This window comes from Lutra lutra, chromosome 2, assembly GCF_902655055.1.
Source record: "Lutra lutra chromosome 2, mLutLut1.2, whole genome shotgun sequence".
Lineage (NCBI taxonomy): Eukaryota > Metazoa > Chordata > Mammalia > Carnivora > Mustelidae > Lutra > Lutra lutra.
Window position 1 is genome coordinate 15,164,296 of NC_062279.1, and position 17,335 is coordinate 15,181,630.

The 17,335-nt window shown below is 44.6% G+C and overlaps 1 protein-coding gene across 1 annotated transcript in view; it reads right to left on the bottom strand.

Moving 5' to 3' along the window:
- The window catches only part of ENPP6 (ectonucleotide pyrophosphatase/phosphodiesterase 6), a 110,315-nt gene that overhangs the window by 39,138 nt on the left and 53,842 nt on the right, over window positions 1–17,335 (bottom strand). The window lies entirely within an intron of this gene.

The window sequence follows — 17,335 nt, forward strand, 5'->3', positions numbered from 1 at the left end:
ATCTTTTATTCCTGTAATAAACCCAATTTGGTTAGCATATATTATTCTATTTATATATTGATTAATTCAGTTTACAAATATTTTGTTTAGAATTTTTACATCTCTGTTCATGAAAAAAGTTCCTATAATTTACCTTTCTTTTGCTATTCTTGCCACATTTCAGTATCAACCTTGTACTGACCTCATTATGGATGTGATTAATCATTATACATTCTCTGAAAGAGTTTGTGTAAGGTTGGTGTTACTTCTCCCTCACAAGTTTGGAAACTTCACTAGTGGAGGCACCTAATACTGGGGCATTCTACTTTTATTTATTTTTTATTATTGTTTTTAAAGATTTTATTTATTTATTTGGGGAGAAAGAGAGAACCAAGCTGGGTGAAGAGCAGAGGGAAAGGGAGAAGCAGACTCCCTGCAGAGCAAGGAGTCCAACACTGGACTTGATCCCAGGACCCTGGGATCATGACCCGAGCCAAAGGCAGATGCTTAACTGACTCACCCAGGCACCCCTAGGGAAGGCTTTAAAGATTTAATTTTAAAATATATATAAAAGTATTCCAATTTTCTATTTCTTTTTGTCCATTTGGTAATTTTTCTCCAGAAATCTATTTCATTTACATTTTCAAATACATTGGCATAATATTTTTCATAATATTATTTTGCTGGCTTTTTAATGCCTATAGTTTCCATATTGATGTTCCCTTTTCCATTTTATTATTGGTTATTTGTGTCTTCTCTTTTTATTCCTTGATAAGTCTTGTCAAGGTTTCACCCATTTTATTAGTTTTTTCTTTTTTTAAAGATTTTATTTACCTGTTTATTTATTTAGAGATAGACAGTGCAAGCTGGGGGGAGAAATGGAGAGAGAGAGACAAGCAGACTCTGTGCTGAGCGCTGAGCCCAACGTGGAGCTTGATCCCTTGACCCTGAGATCACGACCTGAGCCAAAATCGAGAGTCAGACAACTGACTGAGCCATCCAAGCACCCCTCATTTTTTTCTAGTAACAAATGTGGCTTTGTCAATCCCCTCTCTCATATGTTTGCTTTCTACTTCATTTCTGTTCTTATTGTTATTATTGCCTTTTTTCCATTTGGTGGAATTTAATTTTCTTTGAGATGAAGACAGATTATTGATTTTCAGCCATTATTTTTACCTACATATGTAAGTATGAGTATTCATACTTGCATATGTAGATATATATATTGAGCTTTCAGGTCAAATGACCTTAGCTTGAAAATATCAAAGACTTAGTGCAAGGATTTTTTTTAAAAGGCATTTCCTTTTAGAAAACACTTAACTATCATCCAATATGAGTATTGATTTCTTTTCAGGCATGCGTTTAGTTGCATTCCATTTATCCTGCTACATTCATTATATGTAGTATTTTCGCTAACCTTCCATTCAAGATATTTTCTAAATTTCAACAGTACCTTCTTCTCTGGGCCATGAATTATTTAGAAGTCTCTGGCTATTTTCCCAATACATGAGGATTTAAAGTTTTCTCTCTATTACTGACTGTCCTTTAATTACACTGTGGTCAGAACACGTTCTGTATGATTTCCCACTTTTCCAACTTGTTGATAAATGCTTTATGACTAACATATGGTCATTTTTTACAAATGTTCTGTGTTGACTTCGGAATAATGTGTATTCATCAGCTGTTGGGTGAAGTGTTTTAGTCATGTCAATTAGGTAAATATGTTAAGTATGTTGTATAAATTTTCTGCACCCTTCTAATTTTTTTGTTCTTTTATTTTATCTGTTTCTGAAAAGAGGTTTTAACAATCTTCTAATATCATTGTGAACGTAGCTATCACTGCCTTAGTTCTGTCAATTTTTGCTCTATTTATTTTGAGATTGTACAATTAGGAGCATTACAGTTTAGAATTGTTACATTTTCTTGGTGGATTGAACCCTATATCAATGTAAAGTATTCTTCTTTATTTAAAAAAAATAGTCTAGGTTTTTAGTGTACATTGATTGATATTCATATAGCTGCACCAGCTCTCTCTTGGTTAATTTCTTGTGTGTCATATATCTTTTTAAAAATGTTATTACTTTGGGGCACCTGGGTGGCTCAGTGGGTTAAGCCGCTGCCTTCGGCTCAGGTCATGATCTCAGGGTCCTGGGATCGAGTCCCACATCGGGCTCTCTGCTCAGCAGGAAGCCTGCTTCCCTCTCTCTCTCTCTCTGCCTGCCTCTCCGTCTGCTTGTGATCTCTCTCTGTCAAATAAATAAATAAAATCTTTAAAAAAAAAATGTTATTACTTTAAATTTTTTCACATACTTATATTTAATGTATGCCTTTTATAAGCAGTATCTATTAGGTTTTATTTTTGTCCTGTCTGATGATAGTTGTTTTTTTGTTTTGTTTTGTTTTGTTTTGTTTTGATGATAGTTGTTTTTAATGCAAATGTTTATTAAAGTTTAACAGAGACGCAAAATGAATAGATCAGGGATGCCTGGGTGGCTCAGTGGGTTAAGCGGCTGCCTTCGGCTCAGGTCATGATCCCAGTGTCCTGGGATCGAGTCCCACATCGGGCTCCTTGCTCAGCAGGGACCCTGCTTCTCCCTCTGCCTCTGCCTGCCATTCTGTCTGCCTGTGCTCATTCTCTCTCTCTCTCTGACAAATAAATAAAATCTTAAAAAAAAATGAATAGATCATAATTGCACAGGTCAATGAACTCCTATAAAGTGAATGCAGCTGTGTAACCGGCACACAGATCAGGAGACAGAACATTACTATCACACACAGGCACCTTCTAGTCCCGGTTCTCACAAGTGTAAACACTATTCTAACAATGTGAATTAATTTCACCAGCTTTTGAACTTGAAACAAATAGAATAACTCAGATTAATTGAAATAATAAAATATCAGTAAAAAAGCAAACTTCTACATGTAATGTATTTACTGATATCTTTGTGTTTCAATCAGCCATCTAACTAAACATCATGTGTTCATCACATATTGGATAGTTTTTCTCTTTTTTTTTATTTTTTTTTGGATTAAGTATGTATTATTATTGTTGTTCCATTTTCAACCTTTATTAGTTTTCTATTTATATATTTTAATTAATAACTTCTTGGCATAGGGTTCTGGATATGACAAAAAATTAAAATATTGATCTACTGAAATCTAATATAAATTTGTACTTCTGTAACTTTCTAGAAAATACAAAGATGTTTGCATACTTTAAATTTTACGTTTCTGGGGCACCTGGGTGGCTCAGTGGGTTAAAGCCTCTGCCTTTGGCTCAGGTCATGATCCCAGAGTCCCAGGATAGAGTCTCAAATTCCCTGATTAGCAGGGAGTCTGCTTCTGACTCTTCCCCTCACCCCACTCGTGCTCTCTCTGTCTCAGATAAATAAATAAAACAAAATAAAAAATAAATGCATTTCAAAATTAAAGGAATAGGGATGCTTTTGAAAATCAATTCACATACCCATGGATGAATACGACTGATCTAGAATAAGACAATTTCAGAATCCACTCCATCCCTATTAAGTCTAAGTGCTAAGAGAGTTGTTCACATAAATAAGTAGATGGAAATAGAAGAAGTTTGTTGTACGAATGTCATTTAATTCTTTGAGCTGCTTCTTCGAATGCCAACATTCACATAGTAATCTATCATCATAAATTTTTAAATAATGTTTCAGCTGACAACTCAATTAAGTTTTTCCTAAATAATTTAAAAGCAAGCGTTGGAAAATACTTGATTTTTTTTTTTTAAGTTTTGTTATTTTATCCCTAGATGTATTCACTTTCTCAACACCTACACCAGTGTTTTGAACTGTCCCTTTGTTTGGTACCTAGAGGCTTTCATTTATCAGAGCGAAGCACCTTAGAAAGGTTCTGCATGGCTGATGGGTATTCCTTTCTTATGTAAAGTATGGAAAGGGCATGTTTTTAGTCAAGACAATAGGTGCAATGTGCATGAAACTTTAGGATCTTAGAACTGATTTCCTTAAAAGCAATTTAAGGAAAATTTTCGTAAATTTCGTAAATCGCTGGGAACCCAGTTTGAAGACCCCTGAACTAGGAAACCAGGCAGCAGTAGCTCTCCTCTATGGGAACTGTAATGTTCAGAAAGCAGCTGGGCATCAAGTGTGGGAGTTGGAGGTGACATATGACTGACAGTTGTATGATCTGTTCTCCTCTAGGTTGTCCCACAACTGAAGCTCTGTGAGCAGAGAGAGAGAAAGAACCTTCATAGCAGAGCACATGGGGCATTATAATTTGCTATCTACTCAGGTAATCAGATCCAGATGATGGAGCGAAAGGATTGTATCTCAACCTATCAGAGATGCCCTGAATCCAAGTCCTGCAAACGCAGTTAATTTTGATAGAAACTATATACCTTCCTGTGCCCCTGAGAAGAGATTCAACTAGTACCCAGGTGGACAGAAATTGCGACAAGTGTAAGCCTTCTGCTCTGTCCATCCGGAATGGTCTCTCTTTGGTGAAATCTCAAAAGGCAGAAACATCCACCATACCTTTAATTTTATAACCTAGAATGAATAAATGACTGGTGAAGGAAATAGCTAGCAACAGATGACAGCCACAATGCCATGGAACATGAAATTAATGAAACTGGTGGTTTTAGAGCGAGCAAGGCTAATTATTCCTAAGTGAATTACTGTAGATATTTTATTTTCTTTAGTCTTTATCTGATGGAATTCAGCAGACTGGTGTGGGGGGCTGTTGTGTGGCTCGGATGAGATAGTTCTCTAATCAGGATTCTGTGTGCCCATTCCGGATCTATCACAGGCCCAATCTGTGAGAAGTGGGTGAGTTGCTCAACCTGTGAGTTTGCTGCCTTCAGGCCATTTCCATGGCTTCAGGGAAAGCCTGGAATCTGGTCAACGGAGGTCACTGTAGGTCACCTCAACATGACTGAGGAAAACAGGATTCCTAGATCTCTGCACGGAGATCTGTGGAGAAACAAAGGCAATGGCCTGGATCTCACAGTTTGAAAAAGTAACCAGGAACTCTGGAGTAAGATTTTGGTTTTATGAACACCATGAGGGCATGTTTTGGCTTTACTTGACCTTGTTTCCTCACGTTCCCAGGGAAATTTGAAAAGAATGGCCCTGGGTTCATTTTTTAGGACCCATCTTATCTCTGCCTAGAGTCCACCTTCCTGATGGACATTCCAACCTCGCACTGGGTGAGTATCCTTTTCTACAACCTAAAAAAATATCCTGAGTAGAAAATATGAAGTCAGAGGGAACTTAAAGGACAAAGAGGGTCACCACTAAGCCCATGCTTGATTTTTTTAAAAGGCATTTCCTTTTAGAAAACACTTAACTACCATCCAACAGAGACTTACTTGAATACCCGATTCTATCACAACACTTGACTTGCCATGGGCCAAAGTGTTGTCAAAATAAATATGCAAATCTACTATGTCTATAATGTGAACGATGTTCCCATGGATGTGGCATCCTTGCACAACTCACAGCTCACAGCCCTTCAGGAAAGCCTTACATCAAACCCCTTTATTTTAGAGAGAAATCAAGGGCCTCCCATGGGCGAAGTGAATGTCCCAAGGTCTCCAGGCCGGCTGATGATCAGTTCTCCCAGCTGAGGCACATTTCTACTAGGCACACTGTTTTCCTGAATGACCCTTGCTTCCGGGCAGCTCTCTCCAAAGACCACCAAGTTGAGCCCATAAAAAAAGTCACATTTCCCCAACTTCCAAGAGCACGGGTCTCGCCTTCCGAGTGCAGCTCGGCTTGCCAACTCTGACACATCTTGTAACAATAACCCCTGTGAGCTGCGTTTTATGTGATATGAGGCAGGTGTACAACTGTTGAATACACGTCTCAAGAGAGCTTATTAAAACAGCTAAGCCAATTAACTCTCTTAGAAACATGTAACCTTTTCCAGGAAAATACATCTGAGGCACGGGAGCTTGTGGGAACAGGTCCTTGGGGAAAGTGTGGCCTTTGATCTCAGAGACCCTTTCCCCAGGGTTGGCCTAGCCCACAGAGCTGGAAGACCTCTGGTGACGGCTCTCTTCTGATGTAGGGAAAGGGCGGTGGGTTGGCCTGAACACAGGATGCCACGGAGGACTGGTTTTGTGTGCAGGGGCAGAGAGCAAGACCAGGAGACAAATGAGATGAGAGACAACTCATCCATTAGAGAAGATTCTGAAAACTCGTCTGAAAATGATTCACTAGGCATAAAAGGCGACTAATGGGGAACCAAGGTGAGAAGGAATATATGCCTAACCCAAGCTGAGTCTCTGCGTTAGGAAGGCGGTGGTGAAACCACAGCGAGGCATAATGAAGCCAAAGGTGGAGATTTAATCTCTGCATCTGCCAGTTAGTTTTAGATGGGGAAAATCTCTGGCCCAGAGTCAAGGACTGCCTTCCTCCCAAGTGGGACCAGGTGAGGAATGAATGACTGCTCCTGGAATGATGCCCCTGAGTGCCCCCTCACAGAAGCTATCAGCAGTGTCTCTGGGTCAGGGGCACCAGCTTCAGGATTATCTAAATCTTATGGCTAATTACATGAGTACAGTGATACCATGCTTCCAAAGGAAGCCATCTTGACTTCTGCCCCACATGGTATCCCAAAGACTCTTTCTCTAAGTGGTTTCTTGTCATTTAGATGGCAGCAGGTTGGACCTACTTAGGATATAAGATGCTGACGAACTCCTGCCCGCAGAGCTCAGCCCAGTCAGCTACTCTGCTAGAATTCTAGCACCTATCCAGAGATCCCTCACCCCCAACCCCAAATCTGAGCTATGATTGCCAAGTCTTACAAGTAGCCCTTTCTCTCCATATAAATGGAGGTCCCTTGCTCTCCCCAACTTCTGAGGTGGCTCTGAGCCACTACTAGGGACATCTTGGACCAGGACTGAGTGCTTTGTGTGAGCCTTGCAAAGTCACTTCTCTGCAATCTTTAGGCAAACAGCCTGTGGCCAGTCCAGTGGCTACACTGCCCAGCATTAGGTTCTCCCTCTTATGTGGTGCTGGGAATGCAAATCCTGTCCATGGCTTCTGAGACATCGAACAGGCAGGCTCTCCCCTTTCTTTCTCTGATGACCCAGTGGTCAGCCCCCTCTGTCTACCTCTTTCCTAGAAACACTCTCCTCCCATTCCTTACTGGCCCGATGACCTGTCCCAGAATTCTCTTAGCGATTTAAAATAGGACTTGCATATTGCTCTATGGTGTTTGCTGCAAATGTATATTTGCATTCTTGATGTGACCTTGCAGCTTTATTTTAAGCTAAGAGGGACCTGGATCAGAGGACTCTCCCTATATGACTTAAAGTCGGTACAAACTGATGACCCTTTTTTAGAATCTGGGGGCCAGAGGTGTATTACAGGGATTAAGCATTTACTCTGGTCAGATTTTCTGCATGTCTAATCTCATGTCATATGCCAACAAGCCTAAGAGGTACATATGGTCACTCCTGTTGGCTAGATGATGAAACTGGAGCACAGAAAGATTAAGTGACTGCCTCCAGGTCCCACGGCAAGGAAGGAGCTGAACTGGTCTACAGCCACATTCTGGCTTCTTTCTTTAAATCTCCCCGAGGTTTCCCAAGTGCTTCAGTGAAGTGTTGGAAACACAGCAGGAGGGGCAGGAGGGGACAGAGGTCCCTGAACATGAAGTGCTGCCTCTTTGTCCCATATAGCGAAATCTCTTTGATGAACAGCCAGTGGCCCACCAAGCCACACGAGGAAGTCACAGGAGTGGTGGCTGGGGCCCCCTGCCCACTTGGAGGGCTTTGGGACCAGCAGAGTCTGTGGCACAGACCCTCCTAGGAGGAGTGGCTGCAGGACCGTCCTCAGCCACCAAGAACCAAGACTCCAGCATTCTCTACTGAGGGCTGGTGTAATACAGGAGCACCAACTTTGGGCCCCTTTCTTCACTTTGCCAGCCCCCTCTGCCTGGATCCCAGCTGGCTCTGCTCTGGGGAGTTGGGCTGGCAAGCCTGTGAGGGACAGTGGGTGCCCCAGCAGCACAAGAGCCTCCCCAGCCTTGGCTGAGGTTCGGGTACCAGGCAGGGCAGGGCGGACCTTGCCTGGGACTTGGAGTCAGACAGCCCCGGGGGCAGACCGGCTCCTTGCTTCCCAGCCGCACGCTCTCTCTGGAACTCGTATATCCTCCGTGGTGAAGTGGGGAACAAAGCAGTCATTTCTCATGACTGTTCGGAGGATTTAATAAAGGGACGTGTGCGAAGTGCCCAGTTTACTTGAGATGCTCAACCCGCCCAGTCTTCTCTTCGTTGGCATCAGAGAAGGCCAAAGTGACTTCATTTCAAACAGGCTGGGGCAGAGTGACCCCGGGGGGTTCTCTAGTCACGACTTGGGCAGGTAAAGAGGATCTGCAGGACAGTGTAGCTAGCCTGGGACCGTGAGAGGGGCCAGAGAGAGCGCATCGGGTCGCAGACACGCGGCCGAGTGTCTCTGAGCAAGGGCTCTCGGCCCTGGCTGCCCAGGAGAGTCACTGGGGGAGCTTCTACAATCACTGACAGAGGGGCCCTCCCTCCAAACCAGTTACGCTGGAACCTCTGAGAGTGCAGCTTGGGCCCTGGCATTTTACAATGACCTCGTGTAATTCTTACCTGCATCCAGGGTGGAGTATCTCTCCTTTGGAGAGAGAAACAAGGACAGAAACTTAAAAAATAAAATTGCCTCGGGGCGCCTGGGTGGCTCAGTGGGTTAAAGCCTCTGGCTTCGGCTCAGGTCATGATTCCAGGGTCCTGGGATCAAGCACCGCATCGGGCTCTCTGCTCAGCGGGGAGCCAGCTTCCTCCTCTCTCTCTCTCTCTCTCTCTGCCTGCCTCTCTGCCTACTTGTGATCTCTGTCTGTCAAATAAATAAATAAAATCTTTAAAAAAAAATTGCCTCTAAACAGACAAGAGAGGAGGACCCAGTGGGGAGTAGAGAGGATTGACAGAGGCCATCCTACTGGGTAAGGAATTCTGATTTGTAATCTGCTAACCCCAGGAAAGAGTCTGGGACCCAGACACTGCCCTGAATGGGAAGGTGGGGGGAGTACAGCATTTTCGACGGAGCTCTCTCTGGTGAGATCCCTGTAGGAAAATGGGTCCTCGCTGGGGCAACCAAGTCTTCCCAGACAGCCTGAGGTCAGAGTTCAGTGCGGGGACTAATGCAGAAAGCAAACGGAGGTGGTGAGACCCTCAGGACTTCTGAGTCTCCCACACCAGCCTCAGCTCTGGGCCAGATGGAGCTATTGGTGGGAATTAACCTTGACCCCAAACAAGCTCCAGAGCTGGCAGAACCCCAGTCAGCCCAGAGAGAGGCCGCTGACCTGATCCTAGAGAACAAAACCTTCTTCCTCCTTGGGTTCTACCCTGAAGGCTATCATTCCTGTATTGGTCAGTTGTTCCTTTAAATGAGCAAGGCCCTGGGAGCTGTTAGAAAAAAAGACGGTCTGCCTGGAGATACCCCATCACTAGCCCGAGTTGAAACCTCTCGATGGGACCAGCTGGCAGGGGTGCACTGAGGAAAGGGAAGGCAGGTGGTACACTGGGTGAGGCAGGGCTCAGGGAGCTCTGGGCTGGCACATGGCTCTGGAAGCCTGACCAGTGGAGTGTGGCCGTGAGCCCTGAGCACCCAGGAGGAGCAGGAGGAGCGCCCAGCACTTCCAAGTCCTAATGAAGGCAGGAACAGGAGCCCTGAAAATCCAGTTGCCTTGTTCTGATTTGCTTGTTTCTGGCACGTCCGCATCCTCACTTAGTCGAACAAACGTTGGGGTAATGTCTGTCTCTCACTCTTCCCTTCTTCCTTCTTTTCCATCTTTCCCTCCTTCCTTTCTACTTTGGTGTGTTCAGGCTGCTGTAATAAAATACCATCGACCAGATGGTTTTTAACCAGCAAACGTTTATTTCGCACCGTGGTCGGAGCTGGCAAGTTCAAGATCAAGGTGCTGCCAGATCTGGGGTCTGGTGAGGCGCCTCTTCCTGGTTTGCAAAGGGTCACCTTCTCACTGTGTGGCCGAGAGAGTTCTGGTATCTTCCTCTTCCTGTAAGAGCACTGAGCCCAGCATGGAAGCCCTGGCCTCCGGACCTCATTGCAATCTAATTTGCCTCCCACAGGCCCCGCCCCCAAATACCATCACATGGGGATTAGGGCTCCAAGACACAAAATTTGGGGGGGAACACATTTCAGTCCCAAACAGTGTCTGCATTATTATTTGGAGAGTTGATTGCTGGTCGGGTACACCGGTTTTGGGCTTTCTGTGGACCCAAAAAAAAAAAAAAATTTCTATAGGGTGAAGCCACTGAGACTTTGGGGCTTATCTGTTTCCACAACTGACATTAACTTACTAATATACCCTGCTCCCTGAACTCAAATCCCTTTACATAGCACATAAAGATCTGGCCATTTCAAGTTTTCTACCTTTTCACGCCCGCCATAGTCCGTCAGCTGCCACCTTGTTTTCCTCTGCAGCTTGGCAAAGATGACGTGCTCCCTTTGTCTTTGAACCACAGACCTCCATCCTTTCCTCTGCCTCGAATGCTCCTAGAGACCTGGCCCACTTGCTCATGCAATACCGTGTGTCTTGCATAATCCCAGCATGGGCCAGGGTGGACGGGAGATGCCGACCTCTCGTCTGCCTCCCCACCCGAGGAAATATGACTCGTTTCTCATTAGCATGTAATTAATGCCATTCAAAACAGTCACTGACCAGAAAAAAAGGTGTTGGGTTTTTTTTTTCACCATCTTTCCCTGTTTAACTGAAAATTAAACAGTTATCTTTGTGGGAGAAATCATGCCAAATTTTACTGTTTGTATATTTTGTTTTTTTTCAAAACCAATTCTAAGGGCACCTGGGTGGCTCTGTGGGTTGAACCTCTGCCTTCGGCTCAGGTCATGATCTCAGGGTCCTGGGATCGATCCCCGCATCAGGCTCTCTGCTCAGCGGGGAGCCTGCTTCCCTCCTCTCTCTGCCTACTTGTGATTTCTCTCTCTGTGTGTCAAATAAATAAAATCTTAAAAAAAATAATTCTAGATGAAGTATAATAATCAGTGTTGCTATTAAAATCAAGACTCTCATGCAATAGACAGAAATTAAAGGGTACCCTGCGTTATTAATAAGAATTTTTATTAGTCTAATTTAGAAAATGGTAAAGAGATGAAACTTCCACAAAGTTCAGAGCTTGCCCGTGACATCTCTGATGATAAACCCAGACCCCCTTTGCAGCCTCTGTATATCCCTCAACAGGGAGGACTGATGATGGCCTCTCTCATCTTGAAACCATTTTACTCCTTTGGTTTCTGTGACAAGAGATTTCCACTGGAGTCACTCCCTCAGGGATAACTTTCCCTGCTCTCGGATGAGATCAAGCCCCTTATTAGACTCCTTTATAAAGGGATATCGCTGTTCTTTGTTACACAGTCCACAACTCTTCTGCTTATAATCCTGCTTCTCAAGCTACTGCTTCTTTGTTTCTCCGCAGGCTCCCCTTCATCTGATCATTCATTTCCTCAATGCTGTGTCTGGGACCCTCTCTTCTTCTCAGGTCTGTTCCTTCCCTAGGTGAGCTTCTGTACCCACATGTCACCAAGGACTCCTGATGCCACCACCATGAACCACACCTCAGTACCTCCAGCTCTCTTCCCCGGGCTCCAGGCCTGCCCGGTCCACATGTCTCCAAGTCAACACAGAGCTGACGTTCCTTTGCCCCCAAACCATTCCTCTTCCAGCTTCCCCCATTTAAGTGAAGACTCACCACCCACACAGTTCTGTCAGCCAGAAACCCGATGTCACGCCTGCCATTGCTCAATCCCAAATCCAGTTCATCACCAGGTCCTGGCAATTTTAATTCCTAAATATGTCCCCAATCATTCCATTTCTCACCATTTTTAAGCTAGTGTCACCTCCTTCCCAGGTCCATACCAGCTCCCAACTATCACATCCCCTTGGGGTGCCATATCCATTCTCCACATAGTAGCCAGACTGGTCTTGTCAAAATGCAAGTATGACACTGCCTCCTTCCTCCTTAAAGCCTTCCAGTGACTTCTTCTCCCTCTCAGGATAGGAACAAATTCTCCTGTTTGGCCCACAGAACCTGGCCTGGGCTCAGCTTCTCTCCGTCTCATCCACACCACATCCATCCTCCCCTCTCAGTTTCCTGAGCCTGCTGCTCCTCGCATCCCCGCCAGACCTGGAGACCGCTGTTCCCTCAGCCCGGGTGCTCTCTCCCGTGGACTCCCTGAATCACCCAAGGCATTAGTCTTGCCAGTCTCTCTGATGAAACCAGATCCCTCATTAGATAACATCATAATGCAATCTACTTTTCATTATTATAGTTTTAACAAGCGGATTTCTACATTTATTTGGGCAAGTGTAAGATTACCATCTGCCTCCTTCATGGGATGGTGAGTTCCTGGAGGGAGGAGGCTTGGAGTGAGGAGAGCCTGATCTGGTTTTGCTCATAGTTGTCTCCTAAAAGTTGATTTCAGGGCCTGGAGTCACACCCTTTTAAGATGTTTTAGGAAGAAATGGATTTGCCCATGACTTGTGAAGACTAGAAGTTCATCCCTGGATTTCTCTTTAAGGCTTTCTTTTTTTTTTTTTTTTTTTTTTTGGACAGAGAGAGATCACAAGTAGGCAGAGAGGTAGGCAGAGAGAGAGAGGAAGGGAAGCAGGCTCCCTGCTGAGCAGAGAGCCCCATGCGGGACTTGATCCCAGGACACCGAGTTCATGACCTGAGCTGAAGGCAGCGGCTTAACCCACTGAGCCACCCTGGAGCCCTCTTTAAGGCTTTCTAACTACCATCACGGGTGCTGCTGAGAGACGGTGAGCTCTTTTGGCCAAGATGCCAGCCTGAGCGAGGAGACAGCATGTGGCTGGACAGCTATGAAAACTTTCCAGCCCTGGAGGAGTTGTTCCTGCAGGCAGTGGTCCAGAGAGGCAACACCTCCTTAGTTTCTCTAGGGCAGAGATCCTTGACGCCTACAAGTCCTGCAGAATGCTTTGGAAGATCACTTCCTTGAGACATCCTCCAACTGGAAATGAGAATTCATGATCTTTTTCTGGCTGACACAGACAGAAACATCAGGGATGCCGACCTGACCAAGGTTCCTGGCCAACAAAGGAAATGACTCAAGGTCAATTTAACCCCAAGAGTCTTAGAGAATTTTGACCCAAGCCCACTCTAGCCAGACAAGATGAATTACAGGAGCTTGAGTTTTGCTTGGTACTTCGGTGACTTTTAACACATGTTTCTATCACATTAGAAAAAAATCAAATCAATTAGATAGAGATTAGATATATGTGTGTTGCTATGTCAAAGACCATTTGCCAGTCCTCATCGTTGCAGTTTCTTATATTACATGAGCACAAAATCATTAGTGTTGTATGCATGGGTGTGTTTTTCTTCAAAGGGGACCCATAGTTTTGAGAAGCCTCCTAAAGAGGTCCTGATTTACAAGCGTAGGAATCAGCAAACTACATATTAGGGCCTCTTTGGGTTCTAAAATCACATAGATCTTAAAGTCTAATGTTAAATTGGCAACATTACTGGAAAATTTAGTGAAACTCTGGATCCCTTGCATTCACGATGTCAAATATTTGTCTGAAAAGAAAATTTCAGTTTTTATTCGATATTTGGAGTGCTGTCATAGAGTCAAAGAACTGAGGCATTCGTCACGTTAACTCACACATTTGTATAATTGGTGCTGGGTCCCTTATCTTCCCTGCGCCTTAGTGTACACAACCAAGGTCAGCCCAGCTGAAGGCTGTCGGAAACCCACCACCACGGGACAGAGGAAGAGGCTGTGAACAATTTATAATTCTCAGTCAAGAGCTAATCCATGTCTCCTTACTCACAAAGATGAAATCACCCTGCTTATAACAACCAAAACTTGGTATGAGCTCAGTTACTCACTCCTAAAGTCCCCACTTAGCTCACCTCTGGAAAGTAGAGAAGAGAAGGTAGGTGGAAATGTGTCCTTCCCCATACAAAAGCTGCCCTATTTATCTGAACACCTGCATAGGACAGGAAGAGGTCTGTAGAAGAGCCTAGACCCACACCCAACCCAGTCCAGAGCCATATGAATGGCTGCTCCCCAGTCCCCTCCCCCGCCCAACCGCCCAAGTGCTTGGCTATAGGGAGTTCACACTGCAAACTGCATGATAAAAAAGAACTCAGAGTCTTCAAACACTACAAGGAGTTTTAATCGGAGACTCCGAAGAAGTTGCTAATCTTTGTTCCTTTTTGGTATTTCACAAGAGCCATAAGAATGAACTTTAAAACCACACGGACTAAAACTCTGTTTCCACATGGTGTCTGACTTATCCTCCCATTTCCCCCTCATTTTTCCTCCTCCTCCGTCCTTCTCTGTCTTGGGTTGCTCTTACTATGAAGCGACTATTGGAGCCTCTTCCTTTTCCCCCTCAATAAAATTTCTTGGATCTCAAACCAAAGGGACGGAATAGGGGATAAAGTTATCAGACGACACACACACAGCTCTTATCCTTTGCAGAACAGTGCTAGGCCCCCGCTGTACTGTTCCTGGATGATTTCTTTGGGATTCCCAAATAAATATTTGATTTAGGGTCGGGGATCATCTCCCATGGTACACTTCTCCCTGCACAGATCAATAGCACCATTGGGTGGGGTAATAAGGGGCCTGTTTACAATATTAAATTTCTCGAGACTTGAGGTGGGCTATTTTGGACTCTTCACCACTGATGAATTTTGCCATCTGCTGCTTTATCTACCTGACAGGAAAACTTGAACTACTGCCATTTCTAAATTGCACTTCTAAATATTGACTTCACGGCGAGACTCGAAGTGTCATAACACAGCTCACTGGAGCAATGAAGATTGTCCAGGCCTCGTCCAGAGGCCTGTACAATGTCCTGTGAGAAGTGGAGAAGGAAGAGGAGGATTTGGGAAGAAAAATAAAATCAAGTCATGTTTAGAAGAAATGCCACTGCTCTTCACTTAATCTTGTAGAGACAAATGAACGCTCACTGGGCTGTTGGCTGTGCGGAGGGGCTGGAGGGGACCCGGGTGGAGGGAGAAAGGATAGCAGTGACCGTTAATCCCTCCTCTGTCACTAGTAAGAACGGGACGGTGCAAGAGGACTCCTGGCTGGGTCAGGGGTTGGGGCCTTCAGAGACACTTGGCTCTTGGAGAGCCTTTGTTGGGATGTCCAGCCTAGAAGGACCGGACAGTGTCTGAGAAATAAGACACTCATCTGATTTCGATCAAGATTTCAACGTGGCCAGATCTGTAGCTAATCTTCATTTAGGTCGCTGAGGAAATCCTAGGAGACTTTCTTTTTAGCTTCTTTCCTCCCAATAGCTAACACTATAAACTGATCATAAGGAGTATTTGTCACATCACATTAGCTGTTAAACTGTGACTCAAAAGAAGCGATTGGAACTCTCTTGCCCTTAAGGAGCTGTTTTGGAGGAAAACATGATATTTTACATGCAAATTAGCTTTGAGGGTTTTGTTTTGTTTTGTTTTGTTTTGTTTTAGATATTCAGAGATATAAAATTTCAAGTTGTTCATTATCCTGAAGGAGCCAGAGCCTCCAGGATGAGATAGAAAATAGTGCTCTATAATGTTGTACAGAGAGCTCTGAAATATGGCAGCCATCTCCCTTTTACTGCTATGAAAGGCCACTGGCAGGAAATCATGGGTAGAGGAAGCAGCATGTAGGGAGCTGGGGAGAGATGATGAGGGATATGCTCTTCAGAGCACAAAAAGCTCAAGTTCCAAGACATAAGAAATCAAATTCACCAGCTACCATTGAAGCTGACCCTTACAGCACTGGGCCAACTTGTGTCTTGATGGTCCTTAGATTTGTCTAAGGTGGTCCCTAAGTCAGAGTGTCTAATCTGTTCCTTCTCGTAGGCCCATGCACATGGGCCCTTATACTTGTTAATAATGATTTCTGGGCGCCTGGGTGGCTCAGAGGGTTAAAGCCTCTGCCTTTGGCTCAGGTCGTGATCCCAACGTCCTGGGATACAGCCCTGAATCGGGCTCTCTGCTCAGTATGGAGCCTGCTTCCTCCTCTCTCTGCCTGCCCCTCTGCCTACTTGTGATCTCTGCCTGTCAAATAAATAAATAAAATCTTTTAAAAAAATAAAAAATAAAATAAAAAAAATAATGATTTCTGAGAATGAACTCAAAGTGTATTTTTTGGCTTGAGACCTCATCACATTGGGCTGATCCATAAGCCTCGCTCCTCTAGCAAGTCCGGTTAGCTTGGCCAGTACACGGACTTCTTTTCCTAATCTCATGTCCGACCCGGAAAAGTTGAGTCTCCATTTAAGGTAATGAAGTCCCCTTAAAACCTTCCCTTGCTTGAAAGCTTCTCATGTCCGCTGAGGTAGCTGCTACGGGCAGAACCCCAGGTGTCTTCTGAAGAAACTCCAGTCCTCTCTTTGAAAGTCTACCTGCCAGCAGAGCCAGCCTGGGTCTAATTGTTTTTCTGCCCAGCTTCTATTTTATGCAGCCTGCTCCGGCCTTCGTGGGCTCACCTATGGATGCTAGTCTCTGTTCTGTGGCAGTTTTCCGGGCACTTACCCCAGCATGGCCGTGGGTCTGTTTTCCAGGGTCTCCATCTGTCTGTGTTCCGTGCTCCTCCAAGAGCTGGCATGGCCTTGAGTGCCCTGAGCAACTCTCCACATGACCGCCTCCACCCAGCATCCTCCAAACTCCTGTTGAAGGCCCACGCCTTCAGTGTGGGCCATCTGTGATTCAGCCTCAGCTTACTCATCCTTCTCTCTGTTCTTCCCGACCCCACCTACCACTGTTCCCCACAACCCACCGTGCTCCCACAACTCTATCAGGCTGCTGCTGTCCTCCAACCCAGGCCAGTGAGCTTCCCCAGCTGCCTCTGCCCGTTAATCCCTTCATTTCTTCCAGGCCTCCCCTGATGTCTTCTTTCATCATGGCAATCAGCAGTATTACACCATTAAGAATTCGGAAAAAAGCATCTACAGCCATGTACATCGGGAAGTCAAATTACCCACTTACCTAAAGAATGAATCTCACCAATGGGAAGACAATTGTAAATGGATTATTTTGTTAGCACTGAAACCTCTCATCCTTAGTGCAAGATTTTAACTGCCAAGATGAGAATATTCTGAAGACTTCTCACAGCAGCCAGGGTAGTTTGCATGATGACTTACCTCATTGCAGTAAGTAAAGTAATTTAGTTTCTCATTGATCTATGATGTACGGGAGGAATATTAATACAAGGAGACTTCATTTAATGCAGCACCAAAAAGTTGTAAGTGCTTTGAATTGTCTTTTCAACATTGCAGGGGAGCTCAAAATGTATAGAAACAGTATGCCAAATTCTTTTGTAAAGCAGAGAAG